The sequence below is a fragment of the Megalobrama amblycephala genome, linkage group LG21 (assembly GCF_018812025.1).
Source record: "Megalobrama amblycephala isolate DHTTF-2021 linkage group LG21, ASM1881202v1, whole genome shotgun sequence".
Lineage (NCBI taxonomy): Eukaryota > Metazoa > Chordata > Actinopteri > Cypriniformes > Xenocyprididae > Megalobrama > Megalobrama amblycephala.
In genome coordinates this window covers 20,011,665-20,031,567 of record NC_063064.1, presented here as the reverse complement: position 1 = coordinate 20,031,567, position 19,903 = coordinate 20,011,665, and the positions used below count along the sequence as shown (strand labels likewise).

The 19,903-nt window shown below is 35.2% G+C and overlaps 1 long non-coding RNA gene across 1 annotated transcript; it reads right to left on the bottom strand.

Moving 5' to 3' along the window:
• Positions 1-1,064: 1,064 nt before the first annotated feature.
• LOC125256803 lies at positions 1,065-14,915 on the bottom strand. The gene is made up of 3 exons (XR_007182187.1): positions 14,640-14,915; positions 1,313-1,603; positions 1,065-1,169 (listed from the first exon to the last, which is right to left on the bottom strand). It is a non-coding gene; the product is annotated as an uncharacterized LOC125256803 (long non-coding RNA).
• Between the last annotated feature and the right edge of the window lie 4,988 nt (positions 14,916-19,903).

Sequence of the window (19,903 nt, the reverse complement as noted above, 5' to 3'; positions counted from 1 at the left end):
ATGAGAATTTCTTATTGTGCATTTTTACACTGAATGTCATCAGATCTTTAACCAAAACCTATAAATGCAGCCTTCATGAAGAGTAGTTTGAATACATAGTATTTGAAAAACAGTAGGCGAAAAGAACCCGAATGACCTACTACTTTCACAGAGATTCTGAAATGCACATTGGATAGTGATGGGCGATATCCGATATGATACTTTAAAGGCCAGTATTGCGATATTGATACCAATAACAATATCTTTAAATTAAACTGATCTTTTGAATTATTCTAAGAATAAAATGGGTAATCAAAAAATAAAAACCACTTTGCTGGAATAACTGGGATTTGATATGGCACTTGTACACTGTTGCCCTCATGTTGATTTGATCACTTTTAATGTTCTCATTTGTAAGTCGCTTTGGAGAAAATATTAAATGTAAATGTAATTATACCCACTTAAAATTATATATGTAAGTCATGTTTTTTTAATATTCAATGGGCAATGAAAGTTTACATTTTTTTTTTTTTTTTTTTTAAATAAGTGTTTTAAAAATAAGGCTTGTCATTAATCCTGTCATTATATTAGTTACATTTTGTATTCATAGGTGTAAATATGTCAAACCCTTTTTGTTGTTGTCAAATAAATTAAATATTAAGTCCTAACTTAAGTCCTAACCATTACTAACAGAGCTATTAAAACTATAAATTTGGGGACTCTAATATATATATATATATATATATATATATATATATATATATATACACAGAGAGAGAGAGAGAGATTATTGTTTGTCGATGTTCTGTATGATCATATTAAACATTGTTAAATTGATTCTTTGTCAAATCTCAAGGAACTTCTCTGGTCTGGGCTTGTGAAGTTCAAAAACAAAACTGCCTTGAACAATGCACAATAATACACATGGTCTTTACCTAATTGTAGATGTTGATGAGAGGTAAAATAAAAACAGTTAAATTAATTAAGTTATACAAAGACTATAGTTATACTAAAAGTTAAGTTAATACTTACATTATATATGCAAAGACAAAAAAGTAAAATGATCAGGAAGAGGAAAGCAACAGCAACACCAATATGTTTGGATACACCGGATGTGTTTGAAGGTGAAGTATAGAAGGGTGTTGCATTACTGTTGGATTTTTCTGGGCTGATGGTCAAGTGTGGTGGTTCTGTAAGGGTCACAAGAACAAAGCATTTTATAAAACTTTAGGCTAATTAACTTCTTGACAGCTCATATGAACCCCAAAACAAACATAAATTATAAAGTGTCAAATGTTCTTTAAAAACTTTAGTCATATAGTAACATACTCACTCTCTGTAGTAACATTATAATATTTCTCATTTCCTGGTATGGGTATTGCACTGAAGCATTTGTTGGAGGTGACATTAACTAGAATTAGACAGCCAGACTCTATTAAAACATTCGGTGCGCTCGACCATGTGGTGCAGAACTCATTAGTGCCACAGTATTGACCGATCCAAGAGATTTCAGACTCTGTTGTACAATTTATTTCATAGAATTTAATCAATCCAGAAGTTGGGAACTGTAGCGTAGCATTTCCACCCTCAGTTACATCCACCTGCTCGAATTCCATACAAAAACCTGAAAAAAAAAATTGAACTGTAAGTTAACAACACAGATTCATACTTCGATTCACATTCAGATTTTACAATCATTCGCTGTAAATGCTCAATGTGTAAATAACAAAGACTTGCAGTATTCAGGAGAACTGTGCTAAAGGATTCAATAAAAAATTCATAAAAAACATTCATTTTAGTCAATATATACTCAGTTAATGTAAATATTTTGAATAAAATTGTACTCTGAACTCCAGCTTTTATTCAAAAGTACATTCTAAATGTACTTTAAAACATGACTATTAGCAGAAATTAGACAAATATCTGTTAGTTTTCCAGCAAGACATAATTATCGGCTGATTTGGATCACCTCAAAATGAAAAATATCGATCTAAAAAATCAGCCATCATTCAACCACCAGCTTTTTCAGATATTAGTAATATAATAAGTTACTGAGATAATTTATTTTCTTATTAAAAAAAAGTTCAGAGCTAAAAAGTTGCCATTATTTTTTCTCATTAATAAGTGGCAGATTATGAAGAAATATAGGCTCTGTCTCTAAATCTAGTGAGCATCCCACCAAAGCAGCGCTTCTGCACATGCGCTTCACAGATAAGATGATCAAAAATAAAAAAAATAAAAAATCAAGAACAAATAGGAAGTAAGAGAGATAAAGGAGCTCTAAAATACTCATTTAATTTAGCACTGAAATGTGTTGAAAGGAATAAGTACTAATTCAATAAACATGTTATTTCATCCAAAATATATGTACTAAGTTTTATCTACATTGTAGCATAGCACGCATGGCGGTCATCGTGTGGGTAATGTTGGCGCCATGAAAACCGCCACCGCTGTTTGTTAATGTCAGAATCAATCAGTCTCTTAATTTAAAGAGCGCTATTTGTTTGGCACTTCTGTTAACAAAATTGCTGGAAGCATATCACATCAGTCACTTATGATGTTATGAAAGGTTTTTGTGTCGACACTTGTGTGCTCCATAGCTGAGGAAAGAGTGGCGGTTTGTACAGTACAGACAAGTTTCAACTTGAACATTAAACAATGAAAACAATATAAACCATGTCTTACCTATGGCAAGTATAGTCATCAAGATCAACAAACCACACATGCTGATCAAAGGAATGAACCAGTGTTATGCTTGGATTCGCTTCAATTGTGTTACCCGCCAAAATACATTCCAGGGTTTTCCGGCAGTTAACATCCGGATTGCATTACTGCCACCTGCTGTTCTACAATTAACTAAAGTCAATTTATTTAAAAGTATCTTGTCCAGTCCAGTCTTTTTGAGAAAATAAAAAGACACTTCCTCCCTTGCTGCCTGCACATTCTAGAATATTTTTAATATTGTTCTCTAGCCAGCCTATTTCCCATAGTTGAATCATCATTTCTTGTCTTTCAGTAGATTTCTCACAATGTAACAATAAGTTCATCTGTCTCATATTACTGACACTGAGTGCACAGGCCTGTTGGATGTTTTCCTGTGATGTGAATTGTACCGTTTAGATTTGCTATGTCTCATTCTTAGCCTGATTATTATTACTCTCTAGGATTCGTATCTTTATTCCTTAAAATACCTACTGTGCTTTGTATTGAGGATAAATGTCTCCATTTTACTGCATTATCCCACTGTTGTTGATATTTTTATTTATTTTCCTACCTATAAAATCCAACTAAATATTTTGGTAACACTTTATTTTACAGTGTCCTTGTTACATGTTACATGCAGTTACTGTAGTAATAACTTATTGCATAATTAAGATTCATAACGCTCCGAATCTTCCTGAAACAGTGTTTTGAAATCAGCCATCACTAAATAAGTCGTTATTTTGTTTTTGGCGCACCAAAATATTCTTGTCGCTTTATAATATTAATATTGAACCACTGTACTCACATGAACTGATTTAAATATGTTTTTAGTACATTAATGGTGCAGGCCTCACTGAGCCATCGGATTTCATCAAAAATATCTTAATTGGTGTTCTGAAGATTAACGAAGGTCTTACGGGTGTGGAACGACATGAGGGTGAGTAATAAATGACATTATTTTCATTTTTGGGGGAACTAACCCTTTAAACAGCAGGATAAAAAACCCGGTTAACACTGCAAAACCCAGTTCATCAACCTCAATTCATAAGATACTATTTATCAGTGCCAATATCACTCCAAACAACAAACATGAATGTCACACATGCACTGCTGCTGTCTCGCTCCGCCAGTCATAAATAAATACACTTTTACCCTTCCCTTCCCACATAAACAAAACCCATCCAAAAATACAAGAAAAAAATTACATACAAAAATAAAACCACACTTTCCTCGTCTGGTGGCCGTCCGAGTTGGGATATATATATATATATATATATATATATATATATATATATATATATATATATATATATATATATATAAAAAACGAATTTTAGAAATATGTTAGGTTCCTGTAACTGATAGGTTTAGGTATAGTGTAGGAAAGGACAATAGTAAATTGAGTCAACATTTAGTCTCATATAAAACATGTTTTCCTTTTGGGGTCCAAGTAAAGGACTCCACAAACACACACACACACACACACACACACACACACACACACACACACACACACACACACACACACACACACACAGCATCCTTAGCTCATACATCTCTTTAATTTTGTGCTGGATGTTGAAGTGTTAGTTTAAAAAAGCATTAGTAAACAAAAAACTTAAAGCTACATGAAAAAATAATATTCATATTGAAATATTGTATTATTATATGTTGAAGAATACCGACAGTTTGAAAATTATTTCCATAATATTTTCTTTTAGCGGGAGGAAGCTTTGCCTGGAAGACCCAACACAAGTTTTGTGTTCTGACCTCACAAAGATTACACCAAGTTTAGCTTTCTTGAGCAGTGTATGTTTGCACTATGCCAGAAACTTAGTGATCAACATGTGATTGTTAAACACCTAAGCTAATTAATTTAGGTTTGTAGGTTTGCTAAAAGAAAAAGGTTCAGTCATACATTTAAAAAGTTTTCTAGAAGTGAAAATTATGTTTTTTCTCGTGTGAGGAAACTGCTCGGCTACATTACTACTTATCATCCTGATGAAACAATGCTGGTCATCATGCTATTTTAAAGAAACTTAAGTACAAAATAAAGTAAAAGTTGTATTTAAAGAAAAAATAGACAACATGTCTTGCTTTTGTGGCACACAGATGTATAAATGTTTAAATGTTTAAAATCATGTGTCTTATTTTACTCTGAACTTTGAAGTCAAATGTGTATTTGTTCTTTTGCAACACACACACATACTATGGGGTGAATTAAAAACAAAAACAAATGTAAAGACAAATTTATGTACACTAAATCAGTATAAAATGTTTTTGTGTGCGAGCCCAGACAAGCACCAGAAAGGTTTTGATAAAATGTCATTCTTTAAACATTTAGATAAAGCAACTGCCGTTAAACCATTGAGAAAAGCACATTAAGGATGCTCTCTTCCTCTGCCAGGTCGACTCGCCAACACCTTCACTCTTAAAGTTAAATTAACGTTTTTGACATTGATTCTATCGATGTGTCTGGAAACAAAGATACAGATGTTCTAGAAAGGACATCCCTTCACAACACCTATTCTTGTTGAGAAGAAAAACGGTGTGAGCTCTTTGATGAATTCTTTGTGTTAGGCACTAACATTAACCTATAGTTCAGGTACTATTGATCCTACTGAGGTGTACACACACACACACACACACACACACACACACACACACACACAGTTTTTCTAAAAAAGAACATGCCCAGACATGTTATTTAAATGAATATAGTCAGTGTGATGTAGGGGTAATGGTCTTCCTGATTGTCTTGACTCAAATATTTTGACTCAATTAACATATACCGTATTGATCAAACATTACTGATCCTGCTGAGGTGTTGACAATGTAAAGCTTGCTTGGGTGTCTTTCAAGAACCCATAATCAAAGAAAACATGGTCACAGACATAACATGATGACAAGTGATAATGTCTACACTGGATGCAGCATAACGCGTCAATTTCCCGACCGTAAACTGATTCCACGTTCTATTTCTGACGTAGTCCAAGTGCTTTTCAACGGTCGGCTTGTCGCGTTCAGTGCTTTTAGCTGTTGCGGCACGATAAAAGTCGCGTCTGGTGTCTCTCAATTAATAGGCTGCATTTGTCCACTTTATTATGCCCTTCCCTCACTAACTTCCCTCTGTCGCGTTCACTTGGACACGTCATTGCTTAGGTTGCTCAAGTGCCCACTACTGCTGGAAACCTTGTAATGGGTTTAAATGGAACAGCCTGAGCTCTTGATCACTTGTGGGTAAATTAAGTGTGAGCTCTGCGATTTGCTGCTGTGATGTCAGTCATGTTGCCTTGTGGTCTATGGATCTGCCTGATGTGTGCATATGAGTAGACAAGGGTCTATACAAATGAACTTCCCTCGTTGACTTGACGAAGTTGAATGCATTTCAAAATGGCAGTGGTGATTCTCCCGAAGGGAGTATAGGGAAGTTCGCAAGTGAATGTGTAAAAGTGGAGTTAAACGCAGCCTCAGTTCACACTCCTACAGCCCGGTCTTCATCTGTCAAGATCTAATCCGATTGGCTGACTGTAAGAAACTACATATTTAATAATTACACAAGGAGGCCCATAAATATATGCATTTATTTAGTGCAGCAAAATACATGAAAATAAAGAATAAAAAAAAAACAGTGAATATAAAATAAAACAGGAAAGAATAAAATCTTTACTCTTATTGACATTCTAACATCTCAGTCCTTCATTGTAGACATGAAATTTGTCAATAAAGTGGCTTTAGTTGGAATTCATTGGAGGCAGTGCAGCAACCTAAAGTTGAGTTTCGTTCACAGATGTAAGAAGTGAGCTGGCTCCTTCCGGTTTTCCTGCAATTCATCGAAAGTCAATGAATGGCATCCTCTTCGAACTTCAATGCTGGAGTCTCATTCCTTCATTTTCTTTGCAACACAAAGTCTTTTCAAACTTTGCAATACTGTCCATAGCATTTGAGTTTTATTTAACCTAGAACAATTAGAACAATTTATCACAATTTATCAATTTGTATCTGAACTGACTGTATATTTCTAATTATTAAACTATTCTAACTATACAGAAGTACTCAAGATCATGTTATATTACAACTGAACTGATTTAAAGCATGAATTTCCCAACCAATTATGGTGTAATACAGATATTGCATTACAAACAATGTCATTGTGTCTTTATTATATATATATATATATATATATATATATATATATATATATATATATATATATAAAGTGAGAGAGTGTAATTTTATGTAAATTTCTTCTTGATATACACTGTATTAACATTTTCAGTTATTAAAAATAACAATCATAGCCTAACTGACCTACTTAAAAGCCTTTTACACCATTATCAGCTATCATGTATGAAATCATGTACATTTCCCACTGGAGATGCATTAGAATGCAAAAGTAAATGCAATCCAGCTAATAATATGCAGAATTCAGATACTACATGAATGTAGGGTGTAAAAGAGGGCCAAAGACTCAGTCACCTACAGTATACTCACCCCTGATGCTTTCTTCATCTTGCCAGCATCACACTGGAGCATTCACGTTCACTTGTCCATTCTTCTGCACTGGGATTTTTGAGCACACAAAAGATTTTATTCTGTTATGTTGTAATACTTCATTTGAGTAGTTAAAATCATTCATATAAATGTAACAAGAATGACAAACTATAAACTAGACAGTGTGGCTTTTGACTTAAATTATGTTATGCTTTGCCCATACTCTGCTATTATACCTCGATTTATAATTAGACATCATATATACATTGCTGAGAAAGTGTTTTTCCTGATGAGAATTTCTTATTGTGCATTTTTACACTGAATGTCATCAGATCTTTAACCAAAACCTATGAATGCAGCCTTCATGAAGAGTAGTTTGAATACATAGTATTTGAAAAACAGTAGGCGAAAAGAACCGAATGACCTACTACTTTCACAGAGATTCTGAAATGCACATTGGATAGTGATGGGCGATATCCGATATGATACTTTCAAGGCCATGACACACTGATACACTGCAATATCATGATATTGATACCAATACCGATATCTTTAAATTAAACTGATATTTTGAATTATTCTAAGAATAAAATGGGTAATCAAAAAAACAAAGCAAAAAACCTTGCTACGTGCACTTTGCTGGAATAACTGGGATTTGACATGGCACTGTTGCCCTCATGTTGATCGATTGCTTCTGTTGTTCTCATTTGTAAACTGCTTTGGAGAAAATATTAAATGTAAATGTAATTATACCCACTTAACATTATATATAAAAGTCATGTTTTTTTAATATTCAATGGGCAATGAAAGTTTAATTTTTTTTTTTTTTAAATAAGTGTTTTAAAAATGAGACATGTCATTAATCCTGTCATTATATTAGTTACATTTCGTATTCATAGGTGTAAATATGTCAAACCTTTTTGTTGTTGTCAAATAAATTAAGTGTTAAGTCCTAACTTGTGAAGTTCTAACCATTGCTAACAACAGAGCTAACCATTAATAACAACAGAGCTACTAAAACTATGATTTTGGGGACTCTTTTAAATATATATTTTTTTAGATTTTTGTATGTCGATGTTCTGTATGAACATTTTAAACATTGTTAAATTGATTCTTTGTCAAATCTCAAGGAACTTCTCTGGTCTGGGCTTGTGAAGTTCAAAAACAAAACTGCCCTGAACAATGCACAATAATACACATGGTCTTTACCTTAATCGTAGATGTTGATGAGATGGTAAAATAAAAACAGCTAAATTACTGTGTTAATACTTACTTTATAAAGACCAACACAGAAAATGATCAGGAACAGGAAAACAGCAAAAAACTCCAACCAACCAATAACACCAGCACTGGATTCACTGGATGTGTCTTGAAGGTTGAAGTATAGGAAGGGTGTTGCATTTCTGTTGGAGTTGCTTTTCTTTGGGCTGATGGTCGAGCGTAGTGGTTAGGGTAAGGGTCGCGAGAACAAAGCATTTTATAAAACTGTTGGCTAATCAAAATTCTCTGCCCACCTGAACCCCAAAACAAACATAAAATGGAAAGTATCAAATGTTCTTTAAAAACTTTAGTCATATAGTAACATACTCACTCTTTGTAGTAACATTATAATATTTCCTCATTTCCTGGTATGGGTATTTGCACTGAAGCATTTGTTGGAGGTGACATTAACTAGAATTAGACAGCCAGACTCTATTAAAACATTCGGTGCGCTCGACCATGTGGTGCAGAACTCATTAGTGCCACAGTATTGACCGATCCAAGTGATCTTAGACTTTGTTGTACAATTTATTTCATAGAAATTAGTCAATCCAGAAGTTGGGAACTGTAGCGTAGCATTTCCACCCTCAGTTACATCCACCTGCTCGAATTTCAAACAGGAACCTGAAAAATAAATATTTGAACTGTAAGTTAACAGCACAGATTCATACTTCGATTCACATTCAGATTTTACAATCATTCGCTGTAAATGCTCAATGTGTAAATAACAAAGACTTGCAGTAAAGCATTCAGGAGAACTGTGCTCAAAGATTCAATAAAATATTCACAAAAAACATTAATTTTTACTAAATATTTACTTGGCTAACGTAAATATTTTGAATAAAATTGTACTCTGAACTCCAACTGTTAGCAGAAATGAGACAAAAATCTGTTAGTTTGCCAGCAAGGCACAGTTATCGGCTGATTTGGATCTCCTCAAAATGACAAATATCGATCCAAAAAACAGCCATCATTCAACCACCAGCTTTTTCAGATATTAGTAATATAATAAGTTACTATAATTTATGAGCTTTTTCCTTTAAAAAAAAAAAAAAGCTAAAAAGTTGCCATTATTTTTTGCTCATTAATAAGTGGCAGATTATGACGAAATATAGGGTCTGTCTCAAAATCTAGTGAGCATCAAAAAAGCAAAAAAAAAAAAACAACAACTCAAGAACAAATAGGAAGTAAGAGAGATAAAGGAGCTCTAAAATACTATATGGGTACATTTAATTCAGCACTGAAATGTGTTGAAAGGAATAAGTATCAATTCAATAAACATGTAATTTCATCCAAAATATATGTGTGCTAAGTTCTATTTACACTCAAAAAAAAAAATTGTAAGCCTTTTTTAAGATGTACGCATTTCAATTAATAGTAAAATTCCATCAAATTGAATTGAATAATCCTTACATATTATTCATGAATTAAGAATTTTAAATGAGTAAAAACAAAACTAGAACTTAATAAAACATTTTGTATAAATTTAAATTTAAATATATTTTCTTTTTTTCTGAATACAAATCACATAAACTAAATAGTCCATTCCCTTGTTCCATTAATATTTATACAGAATGTTTTATTAAGCTCTGTTTTTTTTTTTTTTACTAATTTAGTATTTTTAATTCATAATATGAATAATATATAAAGATTATTCAATTAAATTTGATGGAATTTTAATCTTAGTTGAAACGTTGTATATTATCTACATTGTAGCATAGCAGCACACATGGCGGTCATCACGTGGGCAAGAACCGCCACCGCTGTTTGTTAATGACAGAATCAATCAGTCTCTTAACTTCAAGATTCTATTTGTTTGGCACTTCTGTTAACAAAATTGCTGGAAGCATATCACATCAGTCACTTATGATGTTATGAAAGGTTTTTGTGTCGACACGTGTGTGCTCCGTAGCTTTCGAAAGAGCGCCGGTTTGTACAGTACGGACAAGTTTCAACTTGAACATCGAAACAATGAAAACTACATAAATCGGGTCTTACCTACGGCAAGTATAGCCATCAACACCAACAACCCACACACCCTGATCAAAGGAATTTTCATTGAACCACTTCAGTGTTATGCTTGGATTCGCTTCAACGGACCGCCGAGTGTCTGTTTCCCGCCAATGAAATAGGTTGTCTTTGTAAATGGCCGCACAGGGAGTATTACTGCCACCTACTGTACTGTATAGCTTACATGGGTGATGCATCTGTATTATTATTATTATTACTTATTTATAATATATCCTTTATATTATTAAAGAAGACTAGTACATTGATCATCATATTTGTTAAATTTAAAAAAGACATGTACTGATTCTAAAACATGACATTCATCACACATGCCATTGAGCACGTTTACATGCCAACCAGTAAGCTGGTAACTCACAAATATCAGCTTATTGAAACAACCAGTTTTCCCCGTTTACATGCAAACCAGTAAACTGACATTTTCATGCTTCTCCACTATTGCAAGTGTTGAATTTAGCCCTGTGTCCCAATCTTAATCGAGAGATCATTACTTCTTCCTTTCTATATCTTCCATAAAATTGTTCTTTTCCTTCTAATTTTACAATATTATAATCTCCCTGTGTTGCTATTTTTCCACCTTTGTTGCCATAAATTTATTAGTTTCTTCCTTTTAATCACTGATTTGATCTAATTTAATATCCACAAAGTTTTTCTTTAATGATTTTTTGCTAATTGATAGCAATAGATTTCCACCAGTAGATCTTCTCTGCCAGTTCTTAGACATTATACTTTTGAGAGCTGACGATGAATCCAAACAAATTACAGTCCAAATTGGCTTAGTCTGTTCAATCCATTGTATCCCTACTATTACAGCAATTAACTCTGTGGAGTACACAGACAATTTATCTGTTCATTTTAGACTCTCAGAATATATACTCCTATACCAATCTTATGACCAAATTGATTTTTAGATCTATCTGTATCTGTATAAAAGAGTAAAATTTACTATTACTATACCCTTCTTCTGCGTTTTCCCGGGCCTCTGATAATGTAATTTCAACAATAGGTTCAGGAAAGTTCCATACTTAACACACCACGTGATGGCATATTATGTCAGATCACTTCATTCTCCAGACCACAATCCTTAAGCCACTGTTCACACTTTTATCCAAAACTATTTCCCCCATTATTTTTGTATTCCCAGCAATCTTTTAAAATCATCTCCCCCCATTTCAACCCTGATGTTCAACCCATCTCCACAGCAGAAGAAGAAGCAGAAGATGCAGAAGAGATGCGAAAAGCAAAAAGAGCAAAGAAAAAGCAGAGAAAAAGCAAAGGAAAGCTAAACTATCAAAGACCCAGTCCATTTTATACCATAAGCATAGGAAAACTTACATCCCACTCAAACTTTTGTTTTGGTCTAATAAGAAAAGGTCAAATGGACTTATCCATTATGTCATGGTTGGGGTAACGGCTAGGTCAGAGTGACTGGTCAAATGTCAAAGATAGATGAAAATTGATACAAAAGGTGTTGTTTTGGAGAATTTAAAGAAATTATGACATTTTATGGTTCCCTGCTATCAAAACAGCCATTGGGTAATTTTATGGTCATATAAAATTGTCAGAATAGTAACATCAACACATTTCAAATATCCCCTTTCATTGGAATACAAATTATTGCAGGAAAAGGTACATCATGTGCACAAGAACATCAATTCTGAGAATATCTTCGCTTTGGTGAAACTTGGCAGGTGTCCAATATCTAACCACAAACGTGTCAACATGACCTGTCACATTGAAACTCTAAGAATATACATACTCTTAAAGATAAAAGAAGAATAACCATAAAAGAGTACAAGAAAGAGTAAATACTTAAAAATAGGATGAGGATTAATATATGGAGTATGAGTATGTGAATATATGAAATCAAAAGTAATATTGATAAATCATAAGCCATAAATTATTAACATGAAATATGAATAAAATGCATGAATATGAATATTGACCATTTTGGATCCACCACTATAATATTATCCTTTTTCTTCCATTCAGATTCAGATCCAGACCCATACACCACACACACATAGTCTACTCTACACTAAAACGTATTAAGGCTTGATTTAGTACACATAACAGTGAACTTTTGCTGGCTCCCCAGGTTTCTTGCACCAATAACAATCAAAATTGTGTTTTACATTACCATTTCCACCCCTCTCTCTAATCTTTAAGGGTAATTTACAAGCAAATTATATCAACAAATTGACTAGAAAGTGACTCTTTCAGTGAGGTTTGACTATGTGATTTGAGGCAACATGAGCTATTGAATATTTGTGACTTGATATACCAAATAAATGCACGCTTGATGAGCATAGGAGACGTCTTTCATAATGCTGCATAATTATCGAAAATAGTAGGTAATATAATAAAGTCCTTTCATGTCACCATTTTGCCAGCCTACACTACACTTAATAAGCTTGTAGGTTGCACTTGGGCTTCATTAACTATGATAGTTTCATCAAATAGTAAACGGTGTACGAAAAAGGTGAATTGAAGTTGAACACTATAGCTACTTACCTTATAATGCGACTTTTGGTGCTGCATGGTTTTGTGCAGTGCTTTGTAGTCAGTTATCCATTTCCCCCACTAATTTGTCAACGATGCAATTTGATTTATAAAATGAGATCCAAACCGCTCCACAAATGTTCGTCTGTCCATGCAATTTTCAACCGATTTTTGATTAGAAGAGGTTTATTTTTTTTCTACCATCGAGACGTACACTGTAAAAAATTACTGTGATTTTAACAGTAAAAGACTGTAAAAATGCTGCGGTGAAAAACTGTCAATTGGTTTACAGAAAGTTTCTGTACTATATACGGTGAAAAACTGTAATAGATCTAACGGTACATTTAATGTAATTTTACGGTAAAATACTGTTAAATTCACAGTTTTTGGAAGTGAAAAATAACAATTCATTGTAAAATTTACAGTGAAAAACCGTAAATTGACATTCCCACAATTCCCTGCGTGACACTTCACATTTGATATATTTTTGTTGAAATAACTCTGTTTCTTCTTAGTTTTTCTCATTTTTTTTCTAATCAGTTGTGTACATTAGGGTTTTATGTTACATCTAATGTTGTTAAATTAATGTTTATTGCATTTTTAAAATTTCATGCATGTTACCATGATGGTGTTTAGTGTGTGTGTGAATGACACTGTGTGCTCCTTCTATATATTAGTATTGTCCTTCTCAGCTTGTGGAAAAGCTGCTTGTGATGAACTTTGATTCATCATGTGACTCTTATCACCACTGGGTTTGGTGACTGTCAGTGTATTATAAAGATACAAAACAGATATTAGTACTTCATTAGGTTGGTAAATTAACATTATATCAGTTAATGAAATATGTTATTTTACCGTAAATTTTACTGGGATTTTTTTTACAGTGTACTGAAATCCAATGTTAAATATACATATTTAAAATGTAAAATTCACATGTAACTCCGTAAGTATGTTTACGGTTTGATGTCATTTTTACAGTATTGTTCTGGTAACCACAGCTGCCGGTATTTTTCCGTAGAAACAACGGGATTTTTTTTACAGTGTATGGCACTCACTGAAAGAACCATATCGACATGGAAAATCACCCTGCATCAGCTCCCTAAAGCTTTCTAGGTCGTGACTCGATATCGACTCCCTTATAAGTGCCTTGACTACTGAAATAGGGAGCTGATTGTCAATCAAAACCCATTGCAACGCGTTATGGCAACGCATCATCAGACTGACGGGTGTGAAAAAGTAAACAGAAATTTTTCGACTTTTGAGCGATTCGTAGGCCTAACTGTTTTATACACATTGTCATGTTAATTATAATTCAAATGCATTTTGTTTTATTGGCCACAATATTATATATAATTGCTATTTGTCTGGGCACTTTTGATTCATTTTGAAAAAGGGCAGGGGCTCGAGCACCCAAAATGTCATGAACATTCTGTTGATCTGTTAAGAATGGTATATAGATGTGCGAAACTAACAGACTAGTCGATTAAATGATAGAGTCGAACTGGAAAATAGGCTACTAACGTTAGTCGTTTACAATTTTTGTTTTTCACATTTAATGTTTTGCTTTATAATTTTACAAAGCTATATGTTAATACATGTTAATACAATTTGAAATGATTATATTATTTTGAAAAACTGTATATCTGCAGCAAAACAAAATCATTTAATTTTACCTCAGATTGTGTTGGTTTTCTCTGTGGCGCTCGCGACTTGTTCAGAGAAACGTCCACTCGGAAGATGAGAAGGTTGAGGGAGGATTTTGAATGTCAATTTTTGACATAGCTATAAATGTCAGGAAACACGATTCCTTCCTGCATGTCAATATCCATACATTAGGTTTCTTTGACATGTTATAAGGAACACTTTCGAGCCCAACCTTTAGTGTAATCGTTTGTTTTACTCGCGTTTTCATAGTTTCCATAGTTAAATCCGCCATCAGTCCAGCTCAGCTGAGGGAGCGCGTTTCGGCGGGAAAGTGACGTCTACGCATATCCCTCTATCTATTCAAAACTTGATGCCTCAAACTAGTGTATAACAATTAAGCTTGTTTAGGCTTGTTATACTATGGGACAATAGCCTACAGTATGAAACTCTATATGTGATTGAAGGAAACACAACGATAAGAAAATACGGTTAAAGAATGTATTGTTGGCATGTGTAGCTACAGAATACTTTCAAACATGAGAAGCGCGTTCAAACCTGGACACTCAAGTGGTTGCCGCGGTCACGAAAAACAATACTGTGCTGACTTATGTGGACAAACTTTTATTTTAGGAAATCTGTTTGTTAGAAACTTATTGGTTCTGCACTGCTTGATTTGAATATGTCTGCAATGGCTAACGTTGCTTAAGTGAACGCTGAAGTTTAATAAAATTATCAGAATAAGAATGATCACAAGGAATTTGTTGTGTTTTTTCCAGGACCCCTTGTTACATGTATCAGGCATAACATTATGAGCACTGACAGGTGAAATGAATAACACAGATTATCTCTTCATCACGGCACCTGTTAGTGGGTGGATATATTAGGCAGCAAGTGAACATTTTGTCCTCAAAGTTGATGTGTTAGAAGCAGGAAAAATGGGCAAGCGTAAGGATTTGAGCGAGTTTGACAAGGGCCAAATCGTGATGGCTAGACGACTGGGTCAGAGCATCTCCAAAACTGCAGCTCTTCTGGGATGTTCCCGGTCTGCAGTGGTCAGTATCTGTCAAAAGTGGTTCAAGGAAGGAACAGTGGTGAACCGGCGACAGGGTCATGGACGGCCAAGACTCATTGATGCACGTGGGGAGTAAAGGCTGGCCCATGTGGTCCGATCCAACAGACGAGCTTCTGTAGCTCAAACTGCTCAAGAAGTTAATGCTGGTTCTGATAGAAAGGTGTCAGAATACACAGTGCATCACAGTTTGTTGTGTATGGAGCTGCATAGCCGCAGACCAGTCAGGGTGCCCATGCTGACCCCTGTCCACCGCCAAAAGAGCCAACAGTGGACACGTGAGCATCAGAACTGGACCACGGAGCAATGGAAGAAGGTGGCCTGGTCTGATAAATCACATTTTCTTTTACATCACGTGGATGTCTGGGTGCTTGTGTGTCGCTTACCTGGGGAACACGTGGCACCAGGATGCACTGTGGGAAGAAGGCAAGCCAGCGGAGGCAGCGTGATGCTTTGGGCAATGCTCTGCTGGGAAACCTTGGGTCCTGCCATCCATGTGGATGTTACTTTGACACGAACCACCTACCTAAGCATTGTTGCAGACCAGGTACACCCTTTCATGGAAACGGTATTCCCTGGGGGCTGTGGCCTCTTTCAGTAGGATAATGCATCCTGCCACAAAGAAAAAAATGGTTCAGGAATGGTTTGCGGAGCACAACAATGAGTTTGAGTTGTTGACTTGGCCTCCAAAATCTCAATCCAATCGAGCATCTGCGGGATGTGCTGAACAAACAATCCGATTCATGGAGGCTCCACCTCACAACTTACAGGACTTGAAGGATCTGCTGCTAACATCTTGGTGTCAGAAACCACAGCACACCTTCAGGGGTCTAGTGGAGTCCATGCCACGACAGGTCAGGGATGTTTTGGCAGCAAATGGGGGGACCAACACAATATTAGGAAGGTGGTCATAATGTTAAGCCTGATCGGTGTGTGTTTGTGTGTATGTGTATTATATATTGAATTAAATAAGTAAAACTAAGAAAACCAAATAAATAAATAATAATAATGTTGATATACATCTGGAACAGAAGACTTATGTACAGATTTGTGCATTATGTATTGTAAACATAGCTGGATTAATAAAATATATATATGTATTTATTCATTAATTATTTCCTCTCTCTCAAGTAATAAGAATGAATGCTAAAACCAGGGGTATTGCTGTGTTAGCTGTTTAAGCTGGAGATAGCATGGGGGGGGGGGACTGTTTTTATGTCTAGAGATGTTCTAGTGTAACATCTATCTGATGGCAGAAGTGCAGACAGGTTGTGTCTGGGGTGAGAGGGGTCTGCGATGATGTTACCTGCCTGTTTCTTCACTTTAAAGTTGTACAAGTCCTGAAGGTTGGGCAGGTGCACACTAATTATCCTTTCAGCTGTCCTAACAGTCCATTGCAGTCTTTTTAATACAAGACAAGCACTGGACCTATTTTAGCAGCATTCAGTATGGGATTTGATTGTTTATAGTTTAAGTGTTCTTTCAAATGTATCGCACACAGGCTGGAGTTAGACTAGTCGACTAGTCGGTTGCAAAATTTAGAAATTAGTCATTGCGCACATCCCTAGCATTACAGGTGCTGGTCATATAATTAGAATATCATCAAAAAGTTGATTTATTTCACTAATTCCATTCAAAAAGTGAAACATGTATATTTTATTCATTCATTACACACAGACTGATATATTTCAAATGTTTATTTCTTTTAATTTTGATGATTATAACTGACAACTAAGGAAAATCCCAAATTCAGTATCTCAGAAAATTAGAATATTACTTAAAACCAATACAAAGAAAGGATTTTTAGAAATCTAGGCCAACTGAAAAGTATGAAAATGAAAAGTATGAGCATGTACAGCACTCAATACTTAGTTGGGGCTCCTTTTGCCTGAATTACTGCAGCAATGTGGCGTGGCATGGAGTCGATCAGTCTGTGGCACTGCTCAGGTGTTATGAGAGCCCAGGTTGCTCTGATAGTGGCCTTCAGCTCTTCTGCATTGTTGGGTCTGGCATATTGCATCTTCCTCTTCACAATACCCCATAGATTTTTTTATGGAGTTAAGATCATGCGAGTTTGCTGGCCAATTAAGAACAGGGATACCATGGTCCTTAAACCAGGTACTGGTAGCTTTGGCACTGTGTGCAGGTGCTAAGTCCTGTTGGAAAATGAAATCATAAAGTTGGTCAGCAGCAGGAAGCATGAAGTGCTCTAAAACTTCCTGGTATACGGCTACGTTGACCTTGGACCTCAGAAAACACAGTGGACCAACACCAGAAGATGACATGCACCCCAAACCATCACTGACTGTGGAAACTTTACACTGGAGCTCAAGCAACGTGGATTGTGTGCCTCTCCTCTCTTCCTCCAGACTCTGGGACCCTAATTTCTAAAGGAAATGCAAAATTTACTTTCATCAGAGAACATAACTTTGGACCACTCAGCAGCAGTCCAGTCCTTTTTATCTTTAGCCCAGACGAGACACTTCTGACGCTGTCTGTTGTTCAAGAGTGGCTTGACACAAGGAATGCGACAGCTGAAACCCATGTCTTGCATACGTCTGTGCGTAGTGGTTCTTGAAGCACTGACTCCAGCTGCAGTCCACTCTTTGTGAATCTCCCCCACATTTTTGAATGGGTTTTGTTTCACAATCCTCTCCAGGATGCGGTTATCCCTATTGCTTGTACACTTTTTTTCTACCACATCTTTTCCTTCCCTTCACCTCTCTATTAATGTGCTTGGACACAGAGCTCTGTGAACAGCCAGCCTCTTTTGCAATGACCTTTTGTGTCTTGCCCTCCTTGTGCAAGGTGTCAATGGTCATCTTTTGGACAACTGTCAAGTCAGCAGTCTTCCCCATGATGGTGTAGCCTACAGAACTAGACTGAGAGACCATTTAAAGGCCTTTGCAGGTGTTTTGAGTTAATTAGCTGATTAGAGTGTGGCACCAGGTGTCTTCAATATTGAACCTTTTCACAATATTCTAATTTTCTGAGATACTGAATTTGGGATTTTCCTTAGTTGTCAGTTATAATCATCAAAATTAAAAGAAATAAACATTTGAATTATATCAGTCTGTGTGTAATGAATGAATATAATATACACGTTTCACTTTTTGAATGGAATTAGTGAAATAAATCAACTTTTTGATGATATTCTAATTATATGACCAGCACCTGTATATGCATATAGTGTTAGCAATATATTTATATTTAGTTTTATCTGTATATTTATAAGATTGTTTTATATTTATTAATTGAATTTAGTTTTTCAATGCCTCCTTGAAAAGTATATGCTTGGACTGTGATATTTTTACAGTAAATAAATGAACTTCAACTGTGCGCTTGAGTGTTTAATTGAGGTCACAAATGCTTATAAACAAAAACTTTACCAAAGAGTTCAGCTAAATCTTTATGGTTTCTTACCTTCTTAGCTGCACTGATGCGCTGCATGTACTCTTTGGCCATGTCTGAACACTGAAGCATCTGCTCGTGGTTCTGTCTACAGCACTTCAGGATCTGAGCTTGCAGGTTTGAACACACTGGCTCCACATTACATGACCTTAGGAAAAGGTCAGAGGTCAATGAGAAGGAATCATGAGGGCAAGAGTGTCTAACTTGTGCAAAGGCAGTGGGACACTTGTACACATCCTGGCATGCAGTGACAGTAAATATTTAACATGAAGCACAAACAAAAAACAAACTCAGCGGTAAAATACAGTAGGAGGCGGTGAACAGACCCAACAAACTCCTTGGTATATCTGTACAGTAGACCCTGAAGGAAGAAAAGAGCGGCAAATAACATTCAAGCAGTCAGAATACATTACCTAAAATGAGTAATGAGATTACATTACTAAAATTTTTTTTAATGTAATTTGGAATCAGTATCTGACTACAATTTGTAGTAATCTACCAGTACTAAGTAAGGATAGGATGTTAGTATGCTATCCTGCATATATCCTTTGTCCTTATGAAATCTCTGCGGAAATTAAGTAACCACATTGCTGTCCCTTAAAATGTCATTTTCTGACCGTCATTGCTTTTTTGCTCTGTACTTTTAAGTGTTGTTTTTTTAGGTCCATCCCACCACTAGAGGTCCTACTTCATCAGTTTTACAAGGGGCAACAGTATGCACTGGTTGTATCTCTTCTAGATGTGAGTACACATTATATTGTTTTATATTGTATTGTGTATGGAGTCATTATAAGCATTAATCTCAAAATGGCC